The sequence below is a fragment of the Rhinoderma darwinii genome, chromosome 5 (assembly GCF_050947455.1).
Source record: "Rhinoderma darwinii isolate aRhiDar2 chromosome 5, aRhiDar2.hap1, whole genome shotgun sequence".
NCBI classification, from domain to species: domain Eukaryota; kingdom Metazoa; phylum Chordata; class Amphibia; order Anura; family Rhinodermatidae; genus Rhinoderma; species Rhinoderma darwinii.
The window spans coordinates 122,288,208-122,301,603 of record NC_134691.1 but is presented as its reverse complement, the minus strand read 5'-3'; the positions used below and the strand labels follow the sequence as shown (position 1 = coordinate 122,301,603).

General features: G+C 39.9%; 1 protein-coding gene across 1 annotated transcript in view; it reads left to right on the top strand.

Moving 5' to 3' along the window:
- Positions 1-1,376: 1,376 nt before the first annotated feature.
- The window catches only part of LOC142652705 (cadherin-19-like), a 179,574-nt gene continuing 167,554 nt past the window's right edge, over positions 1,377-13,396 (top strand). Inside the window, exon 1 of the mRNA XM_075828377.1 lies at positions 1,377-1,452. The gene's annotated coding sequence lies outside the window, so the exon portion shown is untranslated. The remainder of the gene's footprint in view (positions 1,453-13,396) is intronic.

Genomic DNA, 13,396 nt, shown 5'->3' with positions numbered 1-13,396 from the left:
TCCGTACATGATCTTTAGTTTAAATTGCACTGACTGTTTCTCTAGCGACACCAGTTGCACGCTAACGCCATATTGATAATGATTATAGCTATAGAAAAATGTTTAATATATTTCTAATATATTTGTGTCAGTCGTTTCCACCTAGTTCCCAAAAAAAACAAAACAAAAACCTGTATTAGTTAACACACTAGATTAGGTTGAGGGATTTGTGATTATTGATTATGCAGGGGTATAAAAAATAATATACTTATACTGTATAATCCCTAATTTAATTTGCATGCAAAAATCATTTAATGCATTTCTGCTGATTTAGCATTTCTTAAACATACACGACAGTGAACTTAAACATGTGTGGTATTTATGAACTCCTCGCTTTTTTTTTTTTAAATCCCTTTGTCTCAAAATTGTGAGAGGTGTCTACTTTCAGAAAATATATGGGTATGTAGGGTTAGTATGATTTTTCCATTTTATAATTCAGGTTATATTTGTAAACGTTAAAATAGTGAATATTGTCTGGCTGATACAAAATGTCCCCTGGCAAGGAAAGTGTTGATTTTTACTATATTCAGCTGCTCAATGCCTTATATTATAAAAGAAAATAGATTATTTGTCAGAAAAAAAGCAGAAATGCCAAATTCTTAAACGCATAAAAAATAGGCTTATCAGTTAAATCTGGGCATAATCAATATTACTGACTATTTTCTGATCATTAAATCCCAAAGTGAAACCACTGGTTTTAAGGGATTGTCAACATAAAACAAATGAGCAATAACAGATATTTATTGTGTAATATTACTTGAGATCTTTCCTGCCTTTAAGTCGTATACTATTGTAGAGCTTTGTATTTAAATCTACTTATTATTTTATATGTTCATGAATTTCAAAAACCTTTCAAGTATTTTAAATCTAGTGCCGAAAGAGGCCGTGCAATAAGATATGCTATGTAAAACAGTTAACAATACTGACTTTGTTTTACTATAACTCTACTACTCTCCGCTAATTATCTCCTGGTATATAGAAGAAAATAAACATAATGCAACATTTCTCCCCATAAAACTTCATTCTAATAATCTATTAAGAATGAGATATTCCACTGGGAGGCTACAAAACTAGACAAATAGCTTTGTGACAGAGTCAAACAGAGGACAGTGTCATTTAGGTTACAAATTACACTTGTAGAAGACGCATAACTTACAAGGGTAGTCTTCTTCTTGAGCTTGAACTTTGCTTGCTGAAGCTTTCTGCATTTTAATCTAATGAGCTGAATGAACATCAGAGAAGTCTCATTATGCTATATACAAAAGTCCTTGTGTTCCGTGTTTACCACCCAGTACACCCAAAATAGCAAGCAGTAAAATACTAGGAGTTTTGTAAAATTGAACACAAGAGCTTTTTACTGGAAACAGGATGGATGATGTAGACATTTACCAAACTGATACAAGCCGAAAGTGTGTAAGTATCCAAAGTTTTAACTTACTTGAAAACATATTTTTACATTTTGTACCTGAATTTTAAACAAAATTTGCTGTGATATTCGGACTTTTTGGATGAAAATATCTGTAATTCTAGCATTTATTTGCATGTAATGGTACATGGTATTATAGTATGTGTGGTTGTGTTATATTATTTCTTGTACATAAACTTTAAACCTTCCACTTTGTTGCAGCATTAGCTACACAAGTTATGCTACAATTTCATTTATATCTATCCCATATGGACATTTATTTTTATACTAAAAGATTTTCTGGAAATTAAACAAAATAATTGTATAATCACAAAATGTATTGACGAAGTAAAGTATTACAATCTGCTTTATATTTTGACTGAGAGCCTTCTAAAGTTTATAATAAGCAGATGTTTAAATTCCTAGGAGGAGTTTGTTTGCATATAAATGTATTATATGTATTATAGGTAAATATGTAAACCAGCCTGTTGGAGATTAGCAACAAAAGAGGTAGGCACAATGAGATCAGAACAGATAGAGACAGTGACACAATAGATAAAGTCCAAAAACAGGGCTTACCTGTGCTTATTTTGCATCCAGAAAGAAGACAGTCTTTTAGGCAATAAAGAAAATAAATCCTGCTCTTTTTAGCTCTACCTACACAGACAAAGGTCCTATCTATACCAGGGTCACTTTAAATGGCACTGGACACACAGCAATGTCATTCTACACAGTCTACTTCTCACTGGTTCTCCATAGACACGATGGAAGATTTCAGAAGGTTGCCTTCCTGTTTCCCCAGTAAAAAAATAACTCTTGACACCTTTATACCCTTTTTTAAGGCATTGCCCATCTGGTGCCAAATTGTGCCCACCTGATAGTAAAGGACCTGTTCTGTGCTGTGGAATGGGGGCCCAGCCTTCTCTGCTCACTTTAGCAACCAGCCTCTTGTTCTAGGTCCTCTAGAAGACAAACACTGGGGAAATAGCCTGTTCCCTGGTCAAAGAAACGTTTTGTTAAAGGCAGAAAATGCAATGTTCAGTCAGCAGTGACCTTGTGACACTGCTCTTTTGCCATTTTTACTCCCCTGCTAATTGTTCTTTGTTGAAGATTATTCTTCATTGATGATGGTGGATAATGACATTTTCGATATAGTGATATACAAAATACAATAGTCTAATCATTAATATAAGGTTCAAATTTAGGATCTTCTATGAAAAATCCTAATGCTAAAGACAGGTCCTGGGGTTGCGCTGTGACATGCTAGGATTTTTGCTTACAAGTATTACAATTAAAAATATGTCATCCACTTATACTGAGATACCTGCTCAAGAATACAGAATCCATGAAATACATTTCTGAGAAAATCCCGATGGACAACTTAAAATATTTAGCAAGTGATTCTACTGTCACTAAATAATTATCAATTGACATTATGTTACACATACTATAGGATTAACATCAGTCATATATATTAGTAAACAATAATACTGATTAGAGCAATTCTCTTGACCTTAAAAGTTCATATTATTACATTTAACCATTTAACAAGACATATTTCATTGTTTCCGGTGTTATACAAATGGGTAATTATACTGATGATTATAGTGCAGGAGTTTGCAATAAAATAATTTTTCATTATCATTGTATTAGGCTATATCAATTTTAAATTGCAGCATGGACCTGCCGCAGTCCATGCTGCGGGATGCACACTAAACAGTAAAAGAAAACAGGACGCTTTGTCTCCTACTGTCTAGTGTGCAGCCTGCAGCACAGACCACAGCCGGTCCATGCATAGTTTAACCAGTTGCAGACCGCCTATAGACTATAAACGTCCAGACAGTCTGCAATTAACTCTGCAAGGACGTTCCAGAACGTCCTGCAGAGTTATGAGGTTTGCAGCTCCCCGGCGGCATTTAGCTCCGTGATACAGCTGTCTCTAGAGCTTCAACCAGAGTGGTCTCCGGTCATGTGATCGTTGTGACAACCTGTCACAAGGATCACATTGCTCCTAACAACCGGAGCTTCAACCGGAGTGGTCTCCGGTCATGTGATCGTTGTGACAAGTTGTCACAAGGATCACATTGATCCTAACAGTGGTGCCTATATGTTGACCGTGAGGAGCTTCGTGATATAGCTGTCTAGAGACAGCTGTATCATGGAGCTGTCACCGAGAGACCACTCAGTGTGATCTCGGGTCATGTAATCGTTGTGACAATCGCTGAGGAGAGGCCATACATTATTTGGGACTGAACAACCCCTTTAACAGTGTTTTGGCACTTCACAACATCTGTAATGGTCGTATGGTGCCAGCTTTCAGTTTGCACAACAGTCATTGTAAGCTCCGCCTCGTGCCCATTGTGTAAGAAATGCACACGTACACTACCGTTCAAAAGTTTGGGGTCACCCAGACAATTTTGTGTTTTCCATGAAAACTCACACTTATATTTATCAAATGAGTTGCAAAATGACTAGAAAATATAGTCAAGACATTGACAAGGTTAGAAATAATGATTTTTATTTGAAATAATAATTTTCTCTTTCAAACTTTGCTTTCGTCAAAGAATGCTCCATTTGCAGCAATTACAACATTGCAGACCTTTGGCACTCTAGCTGTTAATTTGCTGAGGTAATCGGGGGGAAATTTCACCCCATGCTTGCAGAAGGCCCTCCCACAAGTTGGATTGGCTTGATGGGCACTTCTTGAGTACCATACGGTCAAGCTGCTCCCACAACAGCTCTATGGGGTTGAGATATGGTGACTGCGCTGGCCACTCTATTACAGATAGAATAACAGCTGCCTGCTTCTTCCCTAAATAGTTCTTGCATAATTTGGAGGTGTGCTTTGGGTCATTGTCCTGTTGTAGGATTAAATTGGCTCCAATCAAGCGCTGTCCACAGGGTATGGCATGGCGTTGCAAAATGGAGTGATAGCCTTCCTTATTCAAAATCCCTTTTACCTTGTACAAATCTCCCACTTTAGCAGCACCAAAGCAACCCCAGGCCATCACATTACCTCCACCATGCTTGACAGATGGCGTCAGGCACTCTTCCAGCATCTTTTCAGTTGTTCTGTCTCTCACAAATATTCTTCTGTGTGATCCAAACACCTCAAACTTCGATTTGTCTGTCCATAACACTTTTTTCCAATCTTCCTCTGTCCAATGTCTGTGTGCTTTTACCCATATTAATCTTTTCCTTTTATTAGCCAGTCTAAGATATGGCTTTTTCTTTGCCACTCTGCCCTGAAGGCCAGCATCCCGGAGTCGCCTCTTCACTGTAGACGTTGACACTGGCGTTTTGCGGGTACTATTTAATGAAGCTGCCAGTTGAGGACCTGTGAGGCGTCTATTTCTCAAACTAGAGACTCTAATGTACTTGTCTTGTTGCTCAGTTGTGCAGCGGGGCCTCCCACTTCTCTTTCTACTCTGTTTAGAGCCTGTGTGTGCTGTCCTCTGAAGGGAGTAGTACACACCGTTGTAGGAAATCTTCAGTTTCTTGGCAATTTCTCGCATTGAATAGCCTTAATTTCTAAGAACAAGAATAGACTGTCGAGTTTCACATGAAAGCTCTCTTTTTCTAGCCATTTTGAGAGTTTAATCGAACCTACAAATGTAATGCTCCAGATTCTCAACTAGCTCAAAGGAAGGTCAGTTTTATAGCTCCTCTAAACAGCAAAACTGTTTACAGCGGTGCTAACATAATAGCACAAGGGTTTTCAAGTGTTTTCTAATCATCCATTAGCCTTCTAACACAGTTAGCAAACACAATGTACCATTAGAACACTAGAGTGATGGTTGCTGGAAATGGGCCTCTATACACCTATGTAGATATTGCATTAAAAACCAGACGTTTGCAGCTAGAATAGTCATTTAGCACATTAACAATGTATAGAGTGCATTTCTGATTAATTTAATGTTATCTTCATTGAAAAAAACTGTGCTTTTCTTTCAAAAATAAGGAAATTTCTAAGTGACCCTAAACTTTTGAACGGTAGTGTATGTGGTATCGCAGAAGTCGGCAGAAGTTGCCAAATATGTATTCAGGTGTGCTTACCCAGTGGCATGCACCAGATGTCAAATCACCTAAAATACATTCACACTATTTCCATTTTCTTTTCCATTTTTCCTTCCATATTTTAACAAAGTAAAATATATTGATTATTTTCTTTACAGAATATGGAAGCTCAATATGTTCTGAGAGAAACAGGTCTAAATATGTGTAGGTTGGAAGAGTATTAGATTAACAATTTGCTTTTAAATAGGCATATGGCTAAAACTTGAAAATGGTCTGGTCAGGAAGTGGGGTAATGATTTTGGTCAAGAAGTGGTTGACATCACTAAACCCTAGTACAATGATTTTGAAACAGTATTCTCCTGCAAACTTCTCTACGGCAATCATTATTCCTTAATAACTGAAGCAATGCTTTAATCAAAAACATTGTACAAATTCCTTTGCCGATTCCCTGTTTCCCCACCAGTGTTTCCTGTTTGTTTGCGGTTCTTTGTTCACTCCTTTGCAGTGATAATGTGTTTTGTCAACATGGGATGAAGGTATTCTTCGGCCCCTTCATTTTAGTAATTAGTGGGGTCCCAACAGTCCCAGCCCGTACAGATTATAAAGTTTTGACATATCCTTGCGACATGCCATCACTTTAATAAATGGAAATAACTTTTTAAGTCCTGTGTGTTGTGAGGCGGGTCCTCTATGAATCAGACATGTTTTTTCAGCACATCCCACTTATATTAAAATTATTTATCAAGCTCCTCAAACCATTTCTGAACAATGTTTGCAGTGTGGCATGGTACATTATCCTGCTGAAAGAAGCCACTACCATTAGGGAATACTGTTACCATGAAGGGGTGTACTTGGTCTGCAATGATGTTTGGGTAGGTGGTACCTGTCAAAGTAACAGCCACATCAGAGGTGGACATATCATTGGTGAAACTTGTGCAGCTGCACAAGGGCCCAGTAGGTAAGGTGGCCACAGTTACTTTAAAGCAGCCTTCTGTCTACTAGATTGCATGTAAATACCAGAGCTAATGAATTTCATAGCTCACACTTACTGGTGAATTGTTAGAGAGATAAAAGTGGGTGATATATGATGAGATTTGGAGAGCAAAAGGCTATACCATTCTTGCACAGGGACCCTCAGCTCTCTGTGTCCACCCCTGAATCCCATGAATGCCAAGTCCCTAGGTTTCTCAGCAGAACATTGCCCAGAGTATGACATTGCCTCAGCTGGGTTGCGTTCTTCAATGGATAGTGCATTCTTATGCTATCTCTTCCTCAGGTAGGCAACACACACTCCCCCGGCCGTCCAGATGATATAAAAGAAAACATGATTCAGCAGACCAGGCACCTTCTTCCATTGCTCCATATTATCGTTCTGATGCTTACGTGCCTATTGTAGGAGCTCTCTGTGGTTAACAGGGGTCAGCATGAGCAATTTGACCGATCTGCGGCTACACAGCCCAAAACACAGCAAGCAGCGTTGCACTGTGGGCTCTGACAACTTTCTATCATCAATTTGTTCTACACTACTATAAGATCGAACCAGATGGACTTCCCTTCTCTCACCACACACATCAATGTGTCTTAAGTGCCCATGACCCTGTTGTCGGTTCACCGGTTTGTCCTTCCTTGGACCACTATTGGTAGGTACTAACAACTGCATACCATCAGTCCATAACAATTTTGCCATTGTGAAAGTCGCTCAGATCCTTACACTTGACTATTTCTCCTGCTTCTATAGCATCAACTTTAAGAACTGACTGTACACTTGCTCCTAATATATCCCACCTCTTAACAGGTGCCATTGTAACGCGATAGTGAATGTTATTCACTTCATCTGTCAGTGGTTTTTATGTTATGGCTAAAAGGTATATACAGTGAAGGAAATAAGTATTTGATCCCTTGCTGATTTTGTAAGTTTGCCCACTGTCAAAGACATGAACAGTCTAGAATTTTTAGGCTAGGTTAATTTTACCAGTGAGAGATAGATTATATATAAAAAAAAAAAAAGAAAATCACATAGTCAAAATAATATATATTTATTTGCATTGTGCACAGAGAAATAAGTATTTGATCCCCTACCAACCATTAAGAGTTCAGCCTCCTCCAGACCAGTTACACGCTCCAAATCAACTTGGTGCCTGCATTAAACGGAATGTGTTGCCAGCAAAACATGTTTTTGTTTTTTTTTTAGTTAAACAATTAGTGTGTAGGTGATTAAACATTGTTCTAATTTTTTATTTTTTTTTCACGAGTCAGGAAATATTATAAATTGGATTCAATTGGATTCTAATTCATAATATTTCCCATTGCTGGTCACTAGATGGAGCCATTCCCAAAATTGCAGCATTGCATGTGGTAAAGCAACCACATTGCTTTATGCTGCAAAATTGGATAAAAAACACTCGCTCTAGTGAGCTCTCAGAATCCCCCCTCCTTTATCCTGGCTAGTGCCGGGAGAAACGAGGGGATTGAACGGTCTAACCTCCTACACTGTGTGTCGCCATTTTTTGAGCTAACACACAGTGTAGTAGGTTAACATACACTAGTAAACACACAGTAAAACACGAACATACATAGAAATCACTTACCTGCTCCAGTCGCCGCCGCTCCCTCCGGTCCGTCCGCTCCGTCTGCTGCCGCTGCTCCATGTGCACAAGTCCGGAAGCCGCGACCGGAAGTAGTAATCTTACTGTCCGGCCGCGACTTCCGGTCCACAGGAAAATGGCGCCGGACGGCGCGCATTTCAAATTGAACTGTGTGGGAGCGGCGCATGCACCGTTCCCACACAGCGGCGTACACGATATTGGATGGAACGGGACCCGTTCACAGTCCCTATGGGACTGGAGCTGCCGTATTCCATGTCTGTATGTGTCGTTAATCGACACATACAGAAATGGAAAAAAAATGGCAGCGCCCATAGGGAAGAAAAAGTGTAAAAATAAAAAAAAGTAACACACAAACACACAAATTAATCCAAACGTTTTTAATAAAGCACTAACATCTTTAACATATTAAAAAAAAATTTGGGGTGACACTGTTCCTTTAAATCTATATTTGGGGCACTTTTTTGCGCCATTTTCTGGCTTTAGACATGATAAATGTCTTGGATTGCTGCTGGACACGACCCTTCAGCTAAATCCTGCCCACATTTTTAGACATTTTTTAAAAGTTGTGACATGAGCGAAGAGTTGCCAATTATAGCGCAAACATGTGGTGCCTCATTATTTGAGACTTTCGGTGTTAAAATACTGGCGCAAATCAATTGATACATTTCCCCCAATATCTTTAATGGATTCCTTTTCAAATTTAATTCCAGGGTTAAGATGTAGGAAAATATGTCAGTATGTATCGGAAGGGTAGTCAACTATACAGAGGATCTGCAAAAAAAAGTTGTTGGTTTTTTGACAATTGTAGTCGATTGGCAATGCCATTGTCATGCAAACGTGCGATCTATACATCAGCATACAGTATACAGGAGATTGTGTTGAGGCTTTACGTTTGATGTATTTGTTGTGAGATTGTGATGTTGTGAAGGCCAAATAAGGTGTGGAGGATAAATGTGGTGTGAAGGCCAAATGTGATGTGAAGGCCACTTTTACATGGCAGTATTTTGGTCAGTATTTTGTACCTGTATTTGTAAGCCAAAAACTAGGTGTGGCTTCAAAACGCAGAAGAGCTGAAAATATTTCCATTATACTTTTTCTCTGTTTATGTTCTAATCCTGATTTTGGATTACAAATACTGATGCAAAATACTGACCTAAATACTGCCATGTGAAAATCGCCAAAAGGTGTGTCCAGATTAGATTGTTTTTGCAGCATTTCTTTTGATAACTGCAAACTGATGCAAATGTGCACAAATTGCTAACAGTTTGTCCCATAGAAGTTAACTGGTTGCCGACACAGGACGAGAATGCTCGTCCTGAGAGGTGTGTACTTCGCGCATTAGGACGAGCATTCTTGTCCTGTGTGACAGCCGTCTGTGCGCGCGATCGTGAGCGGGGCCACGGCTGTAATACACAGCCACGGCCCCACTCTGACAGTGGAGAGGAGAGAAAAATCTTCTCTCCGCCGTTAACCCTTTGAACGCCGTGATGAAAGCTGATCGCGGCGTTCAAGGAGGGTGGACTGCACTTTGATTGCGTCACAGAAAATAACTGTGACGTGATCAAAGCCCACATCTTGTATGGCAAGACAGCCCAGGGTCCATTGAAGGACCCCAGGGCTGTCTGAACATACTTCCTGTTGTTAGGGCATACTGAGGTATATCCTAACAACTGCCTGTGTACAATCTGTACACAGGCTAATGTACTGGCATATAAATCTATGCCAGTACATTACAGTTACAAAATAAAAATAAAAATGATAAATCCCTTTACGGGATTAAAAAAAAAAAAGTTAAATGAATGTAAAAAAAATAATGATAAATAAATAAATAAAAAGTAAAAAAAAATACACAGAAACACATTTTTTTATAATAAATAAACTTTTTAAACTATAAGTCCCAAAACATGAAATAATATAGACATATTTTGTATCGCCATGACCGTAACAACCTGTACAACAAATGTATAACATTATCTATGATGATCAGTGTTTGGTATAAAAAAAAATATATTAAAACTGCAGCGAAACTGCTTTTTTTCTGCATTTTCGGCAAAATAAAAATGTATAGAAATTAAACGATAATGTATTTGTACCAAAAAATGATACGTTCATAATATACAACTTGTCCCGCAAAAAACAGTCTCATACAACTACGTCGTACAAAAAATAAAAGAGTTATGAGCGTCGGGACGCAAAGAGGGAAATCTAAACAAAATTGTTCTGTCCTGAAGGCCAAAATTGGCCCTGTCCTTAAGGGGTTAATATATGTACAATTAATTGGATCATATGTTTGATCCCTTATGATCAGTTGTTTTTACAAAAACAGCTAGTGGGAATCTGGCCTAATAGTGCTCTGTACTAAAGAAACAGAGCAATAGAAGCTTATCAAGTACAATGGGGAACTTCTCCAAAAACTGTATGTTGCTGTTTTCTTAGAAAAAACTGTGGTTCATCAAGTTACACTCGATTCAGGTTAGGCCCTCTTCACATCACGTTTATGAACTATGTTTATCTTATACATCGGGAAAACTCCTTGTGTACACGATAAACGTGTCCATAGGGCTCCATTAGCCTGAAGGAGGCAAAAAGAATGTCCTGTTGTCTTTCATCGTGCTGTTATATGTAGGTATACCTTTTTTTTGAAGGATGTAATAGTAATAATCTACAATATTCCATCCTGAGGGATCCTGCAAAAAACCTATACCGCGCGGTATACATTTTTTAATATGTAGCCTATTGGTGACAGACGCTACTGCTAGGCATCCGTCACAGGCAAACGTTAAACGTATGTTTCGGGAAGCTCCAGTAACATTACTGTCCGTAATGGAAGCTCTGTCTGAGGACTCCAGCGCATGGCGAAGCTCCTGACGGCTACTGATGTACAGTAACATTAGAAGCTTTCCCAGAGCCGGTGTCCCCGGACAGAGCCATTCTTACTGCTTTCTCTGCACAGGGACTATGACTCTGGGGTAGCCTCTAAAGTACTGTAACGGTCCATATATGAACAGTGACTCCAGTCACTAATCATTCTGCCCAGGGACTCCGGCCCTGAGGAAGCTCCTAAAGTCACCGACATTGACATCAGCAGCTTCCCCAGGGCTGAAGTCCCTGGACAGAGTATTAGATATTGCTTTGTCCAGGCACTCCGGCCCAGGGGAATCTAGTGAACTCACTGTCCAAATATGAGCAGTGACGTCAGGAGCTTCCTCAGGGCAATTGTCCACGGGATGAGCATTAGGATTCGCTCTGTCCGGGGACTCCGAAACTGAGGAAACTCCTGAAATCACTGCCCATATATGAACTGCGATATCATAAGTTTCTCCAGGGTCAGAGTCCCGAGGCAGAGAGTTAGCTGATGCCCTAATATCCGCAAGTATTTTTTCCACCATGCTTAGTTGCGTTTCGAAAAACATTATTTATTGCAATTATACTGCACTTTGTTGTATATTTACACAAAGACCCAGCAGCACACACAAGGGGTGTTACATGATTATAAAAAAAACGTTCCTTGCCCCCCATCAATTGTATCCTCAGGATTTTACAGTAAAATAGAGAGAGCTGCTCCGCCATATAGTCTTGTAAATCTCAGGCCACTTAAAGAGGCTCTGTCACCAGATTTTGCAACCCCTATCTGCTATTGCAGCAGATAGGCGCTGCAATGTAGATTACAGTAACGTTTTTATTTTTAAAAAACGAGCATTTTTGGCCAAGTTATGACCATTTTTGTAGTTATGCAAATGAGGCTTGCAAAAGTCCAAGTGGGTGTGTTTAAAAGTAAAAGTCCAAGTGGGCGTGTATTATGTGCGTACATCGGGGCATTTTTAATACTTTTACTAGCTGGGCGTTCTGATGAGAAGTATCATCCACTTCTCTTCAGAACGCCCAGCTTCTGCCGGATCACGCTGTGACGTCACTCACAGGTCCTGCATCGTGTCAGACGAGCGAGGACACATCGGCACCAGAGGCTTCAGTTGATTCTGCAGCAGCATCGGCGTTAGCAGGTAAGTCGATGTAGCTACTTACCTGCAAACGCTGATGCTGCTGCAGAATCAACTGTAGCCTCTGGTGCCGATGTGGCCGACACGATGCAGGACCTGTGAGTGACGTCACAGATCTGCACTGCCAGAAGCTGGGCGTTCTGAAGAGAAGTGGATGATATTTCTCATCAGAACGCCCAGCTAGTAAAAGTATTAAAAACGCCCCGATGTACGCACATAATACACGCCCACTTGGACTTTTACTTTTAAACACACCCACTTGGACTTTTGCAAGCCTCATTTGCATAACTACAAAAATGGTCATAACTTGGCCAAAAATGCTCGTTTTTTTTAAATAAAAACGTTACTGTAATCTACATTGCAGCGCCGATCTGCTGCAATAGCAGATAGTGGTTGCAAAATCTGGTGACAGAGCCTCTTTAAGGCCTGAATTCGATGCAGACTGGCACGATACAATGATGTTGTCGCATCCACCAGGTATGCCACTAACAGCATAGACCACAGGCCGGAAAAGGGCTGTCATCTCAGCTGCTCCATTCATCGTGGGAACCTGGTTATGTGATTATTAATTTTATTATTTTTTGGGGACAATGCTACTGTCATGGGGCATTAAGGTGGCCCTTTAACTGTGTGGGGAGGGCTAAAGTATTTTTTTTATTCTGTAGGGGGCACTATCACATGTAGTACAGTAAGGGGAACATCTACTGTGTATAGGGCACAAAGGAGGCAGTATAATTGTGTGGGGCCCTTTTTCTATGTTAGGCACTTACTGTTTTGTATTATTTCGGGAGTTTAACCTTAGTAATAGGGCACCTGGGGAAGTATCAGACACAGTATTTTTTAACGCAGGATGGTAAGTTTACTTAGAGGGTGGGGATGGTGCTGGAAAAGCAAGGAGCCAAAGAAACCTGGACAGCAACCTCTACAAAGATGAGTCTGGGCCAGATGGAGATGAATAATTGTACTATTTTGTATATTATTATGTATAATGAGTCTATGTGCAGTACAGCAGACCCTGCTAAGCAATGGATACGGCTGGCTTTTTCTTCGAACATCAGCAGATACATTCTCTGCACTGCAAAGTCTGCTGTACTATACGCAGTCTGCCCTGCCTGTCCTGGCACTGGAAAAGAACACTTGCTGACTACTACTACTGTTAGCGAGTGTTCTCCCCAGCACAGCGGTGCTAGGTCAGACAGGGCAGGCTGTACAGTGCAGCAGACTTTGTTGACCAGAGAATGTGGTGTCGGTCTTTGGGGAGAAAGGATCTTAATTAGTAGACTAGAGACCCTTTTCCGCCAATAACTATACTTTGCTCAGCCAGCTGTAGT